Below are 15317 nucleotides of genomic sequence, written 5' to 3'. Positions count from 1 at the left end.
AACTACCTCCACCCTTTTACCCTTTTTTTTTTTCCCCCTTTTCTTTTTTTCCCTCTCCTCCTTCTGTAACCTACAGAAGTGACCTTCCCAGTCCTACATCCCTAGCTCCTGCCCAGGGATCTTAGCAGAGCTCTTTCAAACATCCACCACATCTCATGAAATAATTCAGAGTGATGAGAACCCTCAGCCAGCACCAACCCTTATTTTTTTACTCAGCAAGTAACACACACCTGGGGTTTTCTGCAATTACTCAGGATAAATTTAATCTGTTACTTGGGATCAAGAACTAATGGGAAGACACGCACAAGAAATGAAAACAGAGTATATACACAGGGTCCCCCGGCAAGACAGAAGGAAATTCAATTCCATATCTTTCCTTCAGCTGTTTGCAGAACAAGCTCCCTCCTAATCCTTGCACCTGACAGCAGCAAAGGCCACAGAATCACTGCTCCTCCACAACGAGTGTTGCTAATTCTGCAGTAATAAGCTGTAGCCTAGAATGGAAAGCTAATACAATAAGGTTAACTGCCTGAAACTTGCATTGTGAACAATAATAATAAATAAACAATCATAATAAATAATAATAAGTCACTGCAGCTACTGACAACAAATCCCACATATTCAAGTCACTTGGGCTGTAACTGACTTTGAACTCGACATGGTAAGCCTTAACAAAGGAAGCAGTCTGGTGTTAGCATTCCAGCTTTATTTCTGGAAGTACAATTTTTTTTACACTTAGATTTGGAGAAGTTTTATTGAGAAGGCAGTAGAGACAATTTTAGTAAATATTCTTGTTTTTAAACCTTGGTTCCCTTCTTCCTTAATTTCTCCATCCATTCCTATCTATCTAAGACTCTTTTAAATTTTAGTTTACAATTTTCCCTATTTCTTCCAGTAACTGCTAGTGCACTCTCACTCGATGACACTAGTTTTTTAGTCACACAGAGAATTCTCTAGTGAAAGTGGGGGAACATGAACTAAACACTTCCGTATCAACCTCTCTCTTTAAAACAAAACATTTTTGCCTTTTCAATATATTAAGGAAGGGTTTCGATTTTGCCAGCCTGACAGTTCATTTCAGAAGGACAAACATGCAACTTTACCAGGTGTAAAATACAGAAAGATTTACACTGTAAAAGCAGGAGTCACACAGGAATTCATTTTCAGCTGATGCTGGGTCATAAAACTAATCACTCCCTTCCTTTTACAGTTCCTCATAGTACAAAAGTGATGAAGGAGCTCACAAAAGACCATTGGGATACTTGAAGGTAATAAATCGAACAACTGAAAACTATTTCAGGTTAAAACAACCTGTAAAATCCATTATCGCAACAAGTAAAGGCTAATATTGTAGGTAAATACTGGGAAAGGTTAACTGCTTTATCAATAAGTATTTGTGGCCATATTTCTCCACTCACACATTAAATTAGGCTTTCATTTAGACTATTTGCAAACTGCTAATAATAAAAAAAAAAAAGGTGTTTCTTCAAGATCAGGCTGAGTAGAGCCGGACTCTTTGGCCATCTGATGATATCAAAACTACCACACCTGAAGAGAGATCAGGGCAACAAGGTACATGGCATTCTGGAGACTTCATAAGCAGCTACGAGCATTTGGATTTTGTTTTCCTCTAAGGCTTCATCTGGATGAACAAGTATCCAAGAAGAAACTGTTGAGGCACAGCAATTCCTTTTATCTTTGCAGAAATGCTCATTAATTAGTGAGACTCTGCCTGGACAAGGGAATTCAGGCTTCAAAATCTGCTCATCCCTGGGACAGTACCACAGGTCCTACCCCTCGAACAACAGCTGCCCTTGCAGGAACAATTAGTCACCTCAAAAATTACACCCTGCTGCATACAAGGAAAACTAAAATCAGTGCTACTTAACTTAATGTCAGGCTGTCAAATTCAGAGGTGTAGCCTACTGTTGTTACAGCAGAGACAGGAAATTCCAGGAGAGTTTTGGAAACACCTATGGGAGGGAGAAGGGTGGCGGACAAGAGAAACTCCAGGAGCCTAAATTAAGTCATTCTTGCTTGTGAATCACAGAATAAGTGTTGGAACACACGTAAATAGAATCCAACCCAGGTGAACTCTAGACAGTGGTCCTCATGCTGAAGTTTTAAGCAGTTTAATCCGTTTTATACACTAATTCCTTTGGACTCCCTTTCCAAATATTCTCATACACTGAGCCCTAGAAGCGCTGTTACAACCAACTTTCAAAGCAGATAAAGCAAAAAGCCAACTCCCACAAAGGCACTCGACCTTGGAAGGAAAAAAAAACCCTCTCCACCAGGATTAAGGCCTAGTTTTCAAGCACGTTAACTCTGCCAGAGAAACCATTACTGCCTTTAAACTGCCTGCTCATTTCCACCCGCAGCACCCCAACTACTCCTCACGATAGCGCAAGCATTTCTAAGACAGCAGCTGGGCAGGAAACTAAATCCAGGCAAGAACTCACCCAGCCAAAAAGATACTTATTTCCATCCAGAGCAGGTCTCTGGTGTGGCCAAACGCTCAGGCCAGCCCAAAGACAAGCAGGGCAGGAGGGTTCCCTCCAGCACAGCGTAAGCTTTAAGCGTTGAGGAAACTACTGCCTCGGCACAGAACGCGAACCACGCTTTAAAGCCCCTTAATTTACGTTTATTTTCTTGACGCTCCTGCACTTCTGCCTGGACTGATTTGTTCTCTTCATGGTGGCTATTCTTCATGCAGCTCTTGATGTCAGAACCCACACTGGAACAGAACAAATGAGTCGCACTAGTGAAACTACATAAAAGAGAAAGGGGGGGGGGGGGAGCACTGTTTGAATGTTTAATGCTTGTTTAATAGAAAATGTGTAGTCCCACACCTCTAAGAAGAGCTGCATTTATAACCGCTTGAGGACCCCTTCTTCGCCTATCAAAAGAGGCCTTAAACAAAACCAAAAGAGTATTTTAATCAGCTTTAATGCTATTTACCAGGAAGAATGAACTCATTTTGACAAACTCCTCTCTCTGCCTCTTCTCAAACTCTTTAGCATTTGCAGTTCTGACAAACCACAACTCTGTACGCCTCGTGTCAAATTAAGAGTGCAATATGACATTTTTGAGCCGGTTATGCTACTTCAGACGTCCTTTTCCTCCCGTGCCGTGGAACACCAAATCACAACACAAAAGTAGTTCTTATTGTTAAAGGGGTATAAATCGGAGCAAGTATAACCCGTTACATACTGTCAATACAGCACATAACACACCAATGAAGTAACAAAATCAGCCTCTAACAGGCTTCTAACCTTGTTAGCATGAGGAGGAGCAGCCTCAGCTCGTTGAAGAGTTGTGATTACCCTAATCAATTAAGAGCTTAGAATATTCACATTTACGGAACTACAATATTTACAAGACAGCACGCTATTTCTCATTTGTACTCCCTTTCAGTCCTCGGTGTACATACATGCTAAAAACCCCAGGAACATTAAGCAGCTCCACAGGAGTCACTCTCCAGCGAGGCACATACTCCTGCCACACTCCCTGGTGTGGGCCAAGCAGTGTGGAATTTCACACTCATTCTACACCCTTTGAATTTAAGTACTCCCCCCCCCGTCCCGGTTCTTCTCCCTGGTTATTTAGTACAGGGTACTCAAGTCTGGGTTCTGCCTGCATTTTTTTTTTTTTTTACCTTGGCAAATCTATTTTTAATTGTTTATCAACGTCAAAGAGTACTACTGATAAGAAGTTTGTTGGAGCTATGGATGCTCAGTGATAACGAGCTTTTTAAAAAGCATTTGGAGGTGATCATTTTTCACTTAAAACTTACTCTGTAAAAGTAACTCTGACATATGCTGTATACATTCCCTGGCCAGAGAAGGGGACACTCGGAGGGTAACACAGGATGTGCTCCGCTGTGAAGGGCACATTAAACTGCTGACACAAGCTGCATCCTCGCCAGGTTCTGTGCTGTGAGAACTCCTGCACAGTGGTGGTCAGCAGATAAAACCAGGTTTTATTCCCGACTTGCAACCCTGGAGAAGACTGCTATTTCCTAAAACTTAAACACTTAATAAATTAACACAGAAAATCCTGAAGAGTGAAGGACTTCTCCATTCAGAAAACACTCAACGCAAAGCAAACACCATCAACTCAGAAGTTTCATCACGGGACAAAACACACCAGGACTCTTCAATAGGGCACATCTAATTGAATGGAGACATCCTTTTACCTATCACTATTCTTTAATCCTAACTTTGGGTTTCCTGATATTTTGAAATGAAAAAATAGTTTTATTCCAATTTTCAAAAACCAACCTTCTGCTTGCCAAACGACTTAACAGTGGAGAGATCTGTTTCGAATAAAGATTGAGCCCAGTTTCTTAGTAGGGTAACAGAGAAACAAAGCAGTAATAATTGTAGTTCTTTTCCACACTAGAGACAACACAAATTCAGAAGAGTTTACAGGGATATCCGCAGATTACAACTGATGGTGGGTTAATGTGAAGCACAACCACCACTGTTCTCTTTTCACAAGGTACTGACTCCATAATGAAAGGCATTGTTGGAGTTTTGAAGTAAGCAACTCGGACATCACTTGAGGAACATCAGTCTAATCCTGTACAACCCAAGGAGCAAAGTTTCCCAGCACTGCATATTTCAAAATTGCAAGGCATACTTGTTCTGATCCCCTCCATGGTAATGTCCCAGAGGGAAGAGCCACCCCTACCCTCCTTTCCAGTAAACAGCCTGCTTCCCTTACAGTAACGAGAGCATTTGCTGGCATAAAATACCTTGCACGAACCTACATTCCCGTCCAATCTTTAACATATGGGATACATGAAGAAAAACAGGGATAAGCTGGAAATTTGAGTGCTCCACACGTCCATTTTTGAGCTTAGCACACTAACATACACCAGAAAGAGCCCATTAGAGGGCTATCAAAACAATGAGGTGGCTAGAGGAGGAGACCTGCAAGAGCAACCGACACAATTAGCTGGGAAAAGGCTAAAGGGAGACCTTGCTGCCACCTCCAACTACCCAAGGGGAGGGTAAAAAGATAAAACTACACTCTTGGAGGTACACAGTAAAAGGAGAAGATGTGAGAGACAAGCTGCACCATGAGTAGTCAAACATTGGAGCAGGTTGCTCAGAGATATTGTGGAAATTCTAGTCTTTCAGCTACTGAAAAATATTTGCTAAATACAACCCTAAACAGCCTCATCTAACTTCAAAGCCAGTCCTGCATTGAGCCAAGCATGGAACCAGGGTACCACAAGTTGACCCTTCCAACCCAAATTATTTTACCATTCTCTCGCACTATACAAAATGAAAGATATATTTAAACTTCCAACAAAACAATGAGGTTTTAATCATCTATACAGTTAGAACGACGATGCTCTGAGGACAGAGATTTATTGGTCTCAGCCCTTGCTTCCACACAAGTTCTAGAGGACCTTGAACACTTCTGCAACATCTCAAACACCGACCAGTTCTTTAGCTAATGCACAGAAGCACAGTCATTCTTGGCAACCTACTACTGACCTGTACTTCCATAGCAATGAATATACAAAACTGCCTGGTATTTAATTTAAGGGAAAAGCATTAGAAGAGCACAGGCTTTGTGTATCATTGTTTAGGAGACAAAAACCCACACGAGATATGAAGTCAAAGAGAGGCTGCACAAAGACCGACATCATGAACTTCAGACAGAAAAGGTGGAAGCAGTGACAAATGACATCACTAATTTATTTTTTCTCTAATTTGGAGGAAAAACTAAGGACCACAATCAGTAAACCCAAACTAATAAAAAAGAAAAATCTGTTTTTGAAAAAACAAGGACCACTGTGTGCTGTTTTCTCCAGAATCTTATCAAGACGTTGTATCTCCAGTGCCAGAAAGTGGCTGAAAAGTCTCCCTGGCTGCCAGCATGGCACAGACTATTGCAAATGGCAGCTCTGGGACAAGAACAAGCGGTAAAACACCACATCAGCCCGCAACTGCACTGGATCAAGTACTTCTAACCAATTCTAACAAACTTTCAGTGCTGTCTCCCCACTTTGAATCTGGTGGAGGTGGAGAGAACATCCCTAAGGATTTGTTTGCACAAGCCACGCAAAGCATCTCCAAAACCATTACAGACCAAACCATCACGTCAGGCAAGTCAGACATCTGAATATTTGATATTCTGCTCCATCGTACTGTCATGGAAGCCGCCAAATTCTTCTTCATGTAGGTCAAAATGCTGGTAGAACAGGGAGAGGATGCAGCTGCTTCAACAGGACAAAACTATTTCCACACACACCGCAGGAGCCAAGGATAAACCACCCTGGGCTCCTATCATGCTCCAGTAGCTCAGAGGAGGTAGGAGCCAACAACAGTCATTCCTGAGCAGGAAGGAGAACATTAGTATGGAAAGTAGGCAAGGATGAAGGAATCAATGAGTACCTTTTGAGTATTCAGTATTGCCACAGGAAGCGATAAACCTCTCTTCAAAGATCAGAAATGGCAGTAAGTTCTATACTCAGCAGGAATGCTGGGTAACACTAACTTCTTCCACCCTCCAAAAAGAAAAGAAAAGAAAAAAGGTTTTAATCATCTGGTAAGCTTTAACTGAAACTACTAGCCTTTGAAAATTTGATTATTTTTTTCCAATCTGTAATCTGAAAACCTCCTGAAGTGAGGGAGAACTAAAGGGTTCTCTCCCAGTACATACTGGGAAGGCAAAACTAAAGTTATTATTGCCCCTCCACTGCAAACAGTTTAGAAGGCCCCTGATTTACAATGTAGTATTGTTACATTTATGTCAAGTACCTACAACCTTAAACCAGGGTTTAAGCCATTTTTAATTCAGTAGCATTTTCTACTTTCATTTTATCTCTCTGGATGTTAGAGGTGGTTTCAAGAAAATAGCTTTGCAAAAACAAGGAGACAGAAAAAACACACAAGAAGGTGAAGTGATTGGCCAAAAATCACTACTGGTTCCACAGCAGAGAAAAGCTCTTCCAGGAGCTGGTCCAGAGCAACGAGGTCTCTTTCATCATTAAACAATGGGAGAATTCAATTCCCTTGACAGTGATTTTAAACATAGAGTATTTCAAAAGAGAAAAAAATGTTTACAAATACCCAAACGCTCCCATTAGTACTTTAGGTCTCAACTACCTTTTCAGAAAGCCCAAAATATTTTGAGGCAAGGTTCCACAAAGGCTTAAATCAAATTCAGGGCTGCAGTTTTTCCACAACCACTTATATCTAGTTGCCCCGCACCTTTTTTTGGGGACATACACACACACAGAGGAAGCAAACTGAGCTGACCAACTCACTAACTGGCCTCATCACCAGCACACTAGTGGAAGGAGATGAGGTCACAAAACCCTGACAAGCCAAATTGGTTTTCCAGGGAAACCATAGCTTTTACTTCCCTAAACACTTTGGTGTTATTCCCAATGTAACCAGAGCTGTACGCCCACTTTTAAAGCTTTTATCAATAGGTAGGAATTTGTTTCCTTTTTTTCCATTCTCCAATATCAACATTTAAAAAAATGCCCTGCAAGGACAGATCAGTGTTCATCTAATCCAGCAGTGTGTCCCCAAAACCTCAAGCAGGAAAGGCTGTGTAGGGAAGAACAGTATCAGTCATGTCTGTGATTCACCTCACCCCAACACCCAGCCACGGGATTAAGGATTTTAGTCTTTGGACCTCCTGATCCCTTTCTGAGCCTCCAGTCAATTATGGTGGATTTTCCACATTCCTTCCAGCTACATGCTACAGGCTCACCACAAAACTCACTGCATCCACCTAAAAAGTTGGCTTTGTGTGAGCCCACAGAACAGCAATGGGGCTGGACAGATGGAATTTCTGCAGAGAACACAAGTGGGAGCAGCAGAACAACCCTACTGGCCTTCTGACAAACAGCCAGGAGAAACCAGACTTGCTGAACTCAAGCATGAGGTACTTGAAATTACCAGCCAGATGAGCACGTGGGTTATACAGAAGTTCTCTCTGCAGCTGAGAGAGTTCTCAACCTTACAGTTCCCCCTTCCCACCTTTTTATCATACATAATACATTAAAAGTACTTTTAGCTTTCAGCAATCTCCACTAGACACGCTTAGTCCGCCATTAGGCTACTCACTGGAACGTTCTGTAGAGCTCAGAAAGTGTCAAACACTTGTGTCAAGTCATAGCTCAAAATTATTAAGTGCTGTTTTCACTCCTTCCACAGCTTTACTCTCCCTAGTTTCATTCCTGATTATTTTGCTCAGTATCCACTTTAAAACGAGGGTCACTGCATATAAAATAAATTTCACACAACACATATAAATGCAATATATAAAATATGATTCAATAAATAATTTTAGCTAATAAAAAAATACTGTTATAAAGCTGTATTTTCTGAAGTGGGTTCAATAAATACCACCTTGCTTCACCCTCACCGAGTACTTCCCATGCTACAAACTGGGAAGGAAGAACCCCTTTAGCGACAGAGGCTTGGGGCTGTCTGAGAAGGTCCTTGGGCTACTTGGTAGAGAAGAAGCTGCAGAGGAGCCAGCAATGTCCCCTGGCAGCAGAGGACAAACGTTTGTCCCACCAGCAGCTCGCTACAGCCACAGATAAGGATTTTTTTACACTCACAAACTTGGACTAAAATATACAGGATACTACTTTGACATATCTCCAATATTTATGTCGTACCTCCTTAGTTTCTCCTCTTCGGAAGAGTTTACTGGCTTGATCATGTTCTAGATTTCTAAGGAAAAGTCCTAAACCTATTTTTGTTCAAACAGAGGGAAACTGCTGAAAAAAAAGTAGCTGCTCCCCATCTTTTTTTCTTCAGCAGGATCACCTCTCCTTTGACCACGGACTCTGATCTCTTAATTACAGTTCTCTAAATGTATCTGTAACAAAAGTAGTGCAGTACCTTGCAGCTGGCTGAAGCAATTTTCAGATTTTTTTTTCCACCATCTTGATTCAAAGATGTTAAGAAATGAAGAAATACACGATTGCTCTTCATATCATAATCCAATGGTTAATCACCTTGACTGTGAAAAACTTGGGCTTTTAATTTGAACTTATCTGACTACAAATTCGTGTTGTGTTTATCAGCAAGAATAGAAACAGCTCACTAATATCCACTGTTATCTTGCCAGGGAGATATCTGAGGACTCTAATCAAGCCACCTCTCGGTTTTGCCAAGAAGCTGCACAGTAAACTCTTCACTGCATGGCGCTACTTCTCAGCTCTCCATCAGATTGGAGACCAATCCCCCTCGCAGATGGTAATTTTTTTGTTTGTTTGTTAAGTGCTGATGCCAGAACCATATATAGTGTTTTGGTAATGATTTCACACCCCCCACAAAAAACGTACCTCTACTCATTCCATTAATGCACTTGAGAATGACATTAGCTTCTTTGTCACAGCATCACCTTGGAAACTCATCTTTAAGTTGTTTATCCACTATAATTCCAAAATACATTTCAGCCACTGCTTTCTCCTGGAAAGAGAGATGTATCTATCTCCTAGATACCACGTGCCTGGATTTAAATTCAGCTGGATTGCCTTGTTCCCAGGTGTACAGCTTTCCACCTTAGCACATACATCTCCATGGATCCATCTCACCTGACAGTCAGCATAGCTGCCTTAGTGCTATTTGCCTTTCCACAACTTTATCATGCAAGAGTTTTAACTCAGAAATTTTTGCACCAACAACATCAGTAATGAAAACAAATTTTGTCAACCAATTCCTTTTTTGCTGAACATCCATGGAAACCACTCAGTCTTGTACACCCTCAGACTATTCCTGAACCAAAAGGCATTCAGTGCTAAATTTTATATTCTGTAAGGTCCTCGACATCAAGAGGGTTACCTTTAATAACGCCAAATAATAAATTTAACAAGGTCTAGTTTCTTTAAAGCCTTATTTATGAGGATTAATTACATCCTTTTCTCTCATTGTTAACTAAATGCTGTACTAAGAAAAAAAAATGGGAGAGCTGGTAATAATGTAAATTATATACGTATTAACATCATGCACTGCTGGTCAAATACCCTCTATAGCCAGGTGCCTCTGCACAGTGCTACGTTACTTGCTGCCACGTTCATCCACTCCATCTCCTTTTAATATTGATACATCAGCACTACTCCGGCCTCCTGGAATTTCCCTAGTGTTCCAAAGTGCATCATCTATACAATATTCCTTCCATTACTACAGGTAGGAATATTCCAGTGCTAGAAGTGGGGAAAAAAACCACACTGGCCCAGGCAAACCTCTCTATCACCTCCCAATGTACTTTGGTGGTGGTTTTGGGGGGTGTTTTATAATAGAAAAAGCAAACACAAGGCAAAACATTTTTTCTTTTGGTTAAAAAAAAAAAACAACCCAAAACCAAAAACACCCAACAGAGGAATTTCAGCAGCTTTCAGAACAGCAACCTAATTCTAAATAACTGAAAGAGGGAATAAGGGTTACTTTGACATCTCAATTAAGGCAGTAACATTCTTTATATAGTTAGACCAAGCGACTTTCTCCTCTACTTTACAGATAGCTACTTTACCTGCTAATGTTTGCATCATGATTAGAAGCTTATATATCTCATATTAGTAAAGACAAAGGTGCATTTCACGCTCCAAACAATCTGTGATTTGGCTTCCTTTTTGTTAGAGTTTGACAAGTTCAATGAGTCAACAGAAATTTTTTAGGTTCTGGGGAAAAAAAGAAGAGAGGTAAAATAAGATTTTCAGTATAACCTGAGCTTAATCTCCTAGCTTAATCTCCTTTCTCAGCCTTTACCTTTGAGTGAAGCTTTTCAGTGAAACCCATGAAGCTTTAGAAACGTCATGGGTTTGTTTCTATGGCAGATGCTGAGAGCTGACTGGCAAAAGAATAACATACTTGGGCATATTACCTGAACTACAGAGTGTAAAGAAAATATCATGTAGCAGAGCTGCTTCACTGTTACCAGTACAGTAGCCCTCCCCTGTGTAACTGGTCAGCAGATCCTAACTGAGCTCTGCACTTTTTGTGCTTTTCAATGCCTTTAAACATACCTGACCTCACCTCTGAATATCCACTCCACAAAGCACACTGAAATCCTCAGGGAGCTGACAGTAAAGAGCTGGAACTGAAGAGTCTCTAAAAACAAACCATTACATAGGAAATGTAACTGTAAATATCTTTGACTCCCAACTTCATCTCTGGGGGTAATTAAAAGAACAATTCTTCAGGAATCCATTCTATCACGGATCTCCCCTAAGTAATGCACGTAAACCACACCGTTCTTGAGGGCTGCCTCTGTACGACTTCTGCATTTTCACCTGTTAAGAACCATATTGGAAAGATACTAAGACTTGGTAGTTTCCAAGTTTTTGTAATACTAAATGAGGGAAACTTCACTTTAGCTATAATTTGTATTAGACCCCAAAATTGTTCAGTTACCTGAATGTTAATATGACCCAAAACTTAAAACTCCCTACCCACCTCATGTTTATTCTACTCTTCCTTTTCAAGGTTATTTTTGTTAATCAGAAAATCCTGAGATCACTCAGGTAAGCAGCTATTTAGTTTCTTATGAAGTATCTGTCTAGAATAAGCAGATAATTTAACTCCTGAAGAATGACGGATTATTGGAGAGAAGTGGGAGGAGCAGCAGAACAGGGCATTTGAAATTAAATTAAAATATCCTGCAGTAAAAAAAAAGCAACATCTTCAATTACAGTGAGGACAGGACAAATATTCTCTCTAGGTTTCAGCAAAAAATCTGAAAAAACAAAAGCCATGTTCTGAACCATTTTTATGAGCAGAAAACAGGGAAGCTTCCTGGATCTCTGTGCGTCCCTAAGACCATGCAGAGCAGTAGAGCTTGATACTGTACTGAAATATCAAGGTTTAGTACAACAAAGCCTGAACTGGGCATCTGAACCAGAGCCAAAAGGATGAGCAGAGGTTTAAAGTTAAGCAAACAAATCAGAACAGTTCAGTAAGTTAACACAAACAAAACAACCACCGAATCAAAGCTTTGGTTTCTTTCGGCTCCACTGTGGAAGCTGAAGACCAGCAGTTCAGCCAGTGCCTGCCTTCAGGTACGCGGGGAGCCTCGGTGGCTGTTCTTTAGATTACTTTATATATATGTTTATATATTATATCTCTCGAGCAGGTACAAGCACAGGAAAAAGCCGTATTTGTGATCCTAATGCTCTACTACTCCCTCAAGCACTCCCTCTCTGGTAAAGATGAGGTAAGAGAATTAAGACTCGCTGTTATGGATGAATCAGGGAGTTTTTATGCAAATATAATAAATATATGTAACATATCTGAAATAGCTAACATCCAAAAAAGCATTCAGACAGAGCAAGAAGTGCTCAACACTGCTTGACGTCACAAGAGATGAAGAATCTGCCAAAGAACAGGGGATAAGGGCAAGGAATCAGCTGGCTTTTCACAGAGAGCAGATAAACCTAATAATGCCCAACATCTGACTTCCAAAAATCTTCATTAGAAAGGCAAGAGTTCTTGGACACGAAGTACTAAAGGGAAGAGACGAAATTAAGTCCTGGAGTAGGCTCTATACAAAAACTCCTAAGTAATCACATATAATTAGATTTTTCAGGTCAATGCTGAATAAACACAAAAATAACACAGGTCAGCTTCTGGCATTTTCAAGGCAATGGCACCAGTACCACCTCAGGCAGGTACCGACCTGCAGCCGCAAGAGCTGGTAACGATACACACTAATTGTCAAGATACAGCCTGCTAATATGAAAAGCAGTTCTTGAAATAGCTCTTTCCCTGTTGTGCTGCAGGCACGAGTTGCTGGTGAACTTAATGCCGTTGGTGACAGCTCCCCCAGCTCTGTCCAAATGGGGCGAGACTCGCTGTATTATCTCAGCTATAGGGCCCCACCTGAGGCTGTAAGAACTTACTTTGTGCACCTTTTGCTCAGATGGCACTCCTCAGAAATATCGCATAAAGTTTCAACAGTGTTAGTGAAGCCATTCAGTGCATCCTTATAACCTTCCTCATGTATACTATACATACGGAGGACATCAAAATTGAGCTAGCACTATACATCCAGAAGAAAAGCAAAATGAAAGTAAGAAAATCTATCAAAAAAAAGAAAAAGAGAAAGCACTGCTTTGTCCTCATGCTCAAATTTCTCTTTCCTTCAGTCTTTAACGATGTCTCCTGTACCAAAGTAAAATGCAAGGTACGGTTAATAAGAACTGCAGCTTGAATACAACATGGAGCTATTCCTTATACCCAACAGACTCCTGCAAATTCAACAGGCTCTGCACAAGCAGACTAAATTGGAGAACCTGAGAAAATATTTACACGCTTCCTTCACTGAAACAAAAAACACATATACTGGAAGTGGTAAACAGTGTTTCAAATGCTTCTAATAACACCTCTGGAGCTTACTACTAGGATTTGGTAACTGGCAGGAGGTGAGAAAGGGCCAAGCATTTATTTAAGTGGGGGAAAGACTGGGTTAAAAAAATAGGAAGTCACAAACAGGAAAGCGAGCTCATTCTCACCAGCAGGCAAGTCCTGAGGATTACACTGACAAGAAAAGGATGCGTTCAGCGTGACAAACCCCCAGTACCAAAGTAGTTCCACAAAGCTAAGGCGAGGCCAAACTGGACACGTTTTAGCAAAGAAATTTGAAGTTGACAGAAAACAAAACACGAAGTGTCTGGACACAGTATGTGTAATTTCCTCCCCCCCCCCCAAAAAAAAAATGGGGTTTTGTGCTTCGAACCCGCGGAAGGGAGGGATTAAAACAGCGGTTTGCAATGCGTTTTGGAGGGACGATGGGCTCTGTGGGGAGCTCTGGGAGGGGATGATGGGCTCGGATCCTCGAGGCTATGGAAGAAGGAGGGTGGCCCGGGCCAAGTGCCCTCCAAAAAGAATGGGGTTCTATGCTTCGAACCCATGGAAGGGAGGGAATAAAACGGCGGTTTGCAAGGGTTTTGTCTGGGTGATTAGCTCGGGGCGGTGGGGGGCAATGGGTTTTGGATGAATGATGGGCTAGGGGGGGAAGGGAAGGAGGGTGGCGATGGGTTTTGGATGAGTCATGGGCTCGCGGGGGGGCGATGGGTTTTGGATGGGCGATGAGCTCCAGATCCCCGAGGCTGCAAAGGAAGGAGGGAAGGCGAGTGACCTGGGCCAAATGGAAACAAGTGCCACAACTTGTCGCCGGGTGGGTGGCCAGCCCCAGCTACCGACCACGCCACGGGGGCGAGGGGGGTGGGGTGGTAGAAGCACCGGCTCCCCAGGAGCAGCGGCGGGAAGGGGGGGAAAGGTGAAGGGGGGGGGGGGGGGGGTTGGCTACCGGGCATCGCGGCGAGAGCGGGCGCCCCCCAGCCGTGCCCGCCTCCCGGTGCTGCATGGCGCTGCTCAGCCTGCCTTGCAGAGGGAGCTCGAGTCCCGCTCTGCGCCTCGCAGGCGCCTCTCACTCCGCAGAGCACACGCCAGCGCAGCGAGGCGGCGGCCGGCAGGAGCCGGGCTTGAGGGGGGGGACACGGGGGGGGACACACACCGGGACACACGCAGCCACCCGCGGTCACGGAACCGGCCACGCAGGGAGGTCAACGGGCGGAGGGCACCGGGCCGAGCCCCGCAGAGGTTCGCACGGAGGCGGCGGGGGAAGGAGGAGGATGGCGGAGGGCGGGGGGGGAGGGGGGAAGCGGCGGCGGGTGGGGAGCGGAGCGGGCCCGGCTCGGCAGGGCGGGGAAGGCGGGGGAGGGGAGGAGGAAGGGACGGGAAGGGAAAGGAGGAGGGGGGGGGGGGGTTGCCGGCGGCTGGCGTGGCGGGGAGGGGGGCGGTAATCAGCCCCGGTGGGGGCGGCGGAGGAGACAAAGGAAAAGAAAATGGAGTCCGGGCCGGGCGACCGGGGCCTCGCCGGGGCCTCCCTTCGCCGCCGGAGCCCAGCGCCGCGCTGTGGGGAATGGCGGCGGTGGCAGGCAGAGTGCCGGCCGCGCTAGGGGAACGATAGAGGGAGACAAAGCCCCCCTGCTTCCCCGGCGGCGGCCGCTGCGGGGCCCCAGCCGAACCGGAGCCCCATCGTGACACCTAGAGGCCGGAGAAAGCGACTGCAAACCCCCCGTCCACCGCTTACCTGCGCCCGCGCCCCGCCGAGCCTCCCTCCGGCCGCCGGGCTCCCGCCGCCGCCCCGCGCCGCCCACGGGCCCCGCGGAGCCGCCGCGCCCCGCACGCCCCGCCGCGGCCGCCGCCAGCGCCCGGCACCCGCCCGCGGTTTAATCGCTCCACAGTCGCTTCGGACACAAAATGGCGGCGGGCGGGGCGGAGTGCGCATGCGCCAGCGCGGCTGCCGCGGCCGCCGGCCGGAGCGGGGTG

At 44.1% G+C, this 15317-nt stretch overlaps 1 protein-coding gene across 1 annotated transcript in view; it reads right to left on the bottom strand.

Moving 5' to 3' along the window:
• The window catches only part of CTCF (CCCTC-binding factor), a 37416-nt gene extending 22297 nt beyond the window's left edge, over window positions 1–15119 (bottom strand). Inside the window, exon 1 of the mRNA XM_074151386.1 lies at window positions 15079–15119. The gene's annotated coding sequence lies outside the window, so the exon portion shown is untranslated. The remainder of the gene's footprint in view (window positions 1–15078) is intronic.
• Window positions 15120–15317: the final 198 nt, after the last annotated feature.

Source organism: Numenius arquata, chromosome 8, assembly GCF_964106895.1.
Source record: "Numenius arquata chromosome 8, bNumArq3.hap1.1, whole genome shotgun sequence".
Classification (NCBI taxonomy): Eukaryota; Metazoa; Chordata; class Aves; order Charadriiformes; family Scolopacidae; genus Numenius; species Numenius arquata.
The sequence above is the reverse complement of the archived record's forward strand: the minus strand, read 5'-3'. Positions and strand labels throughout refer to the sequence as shown.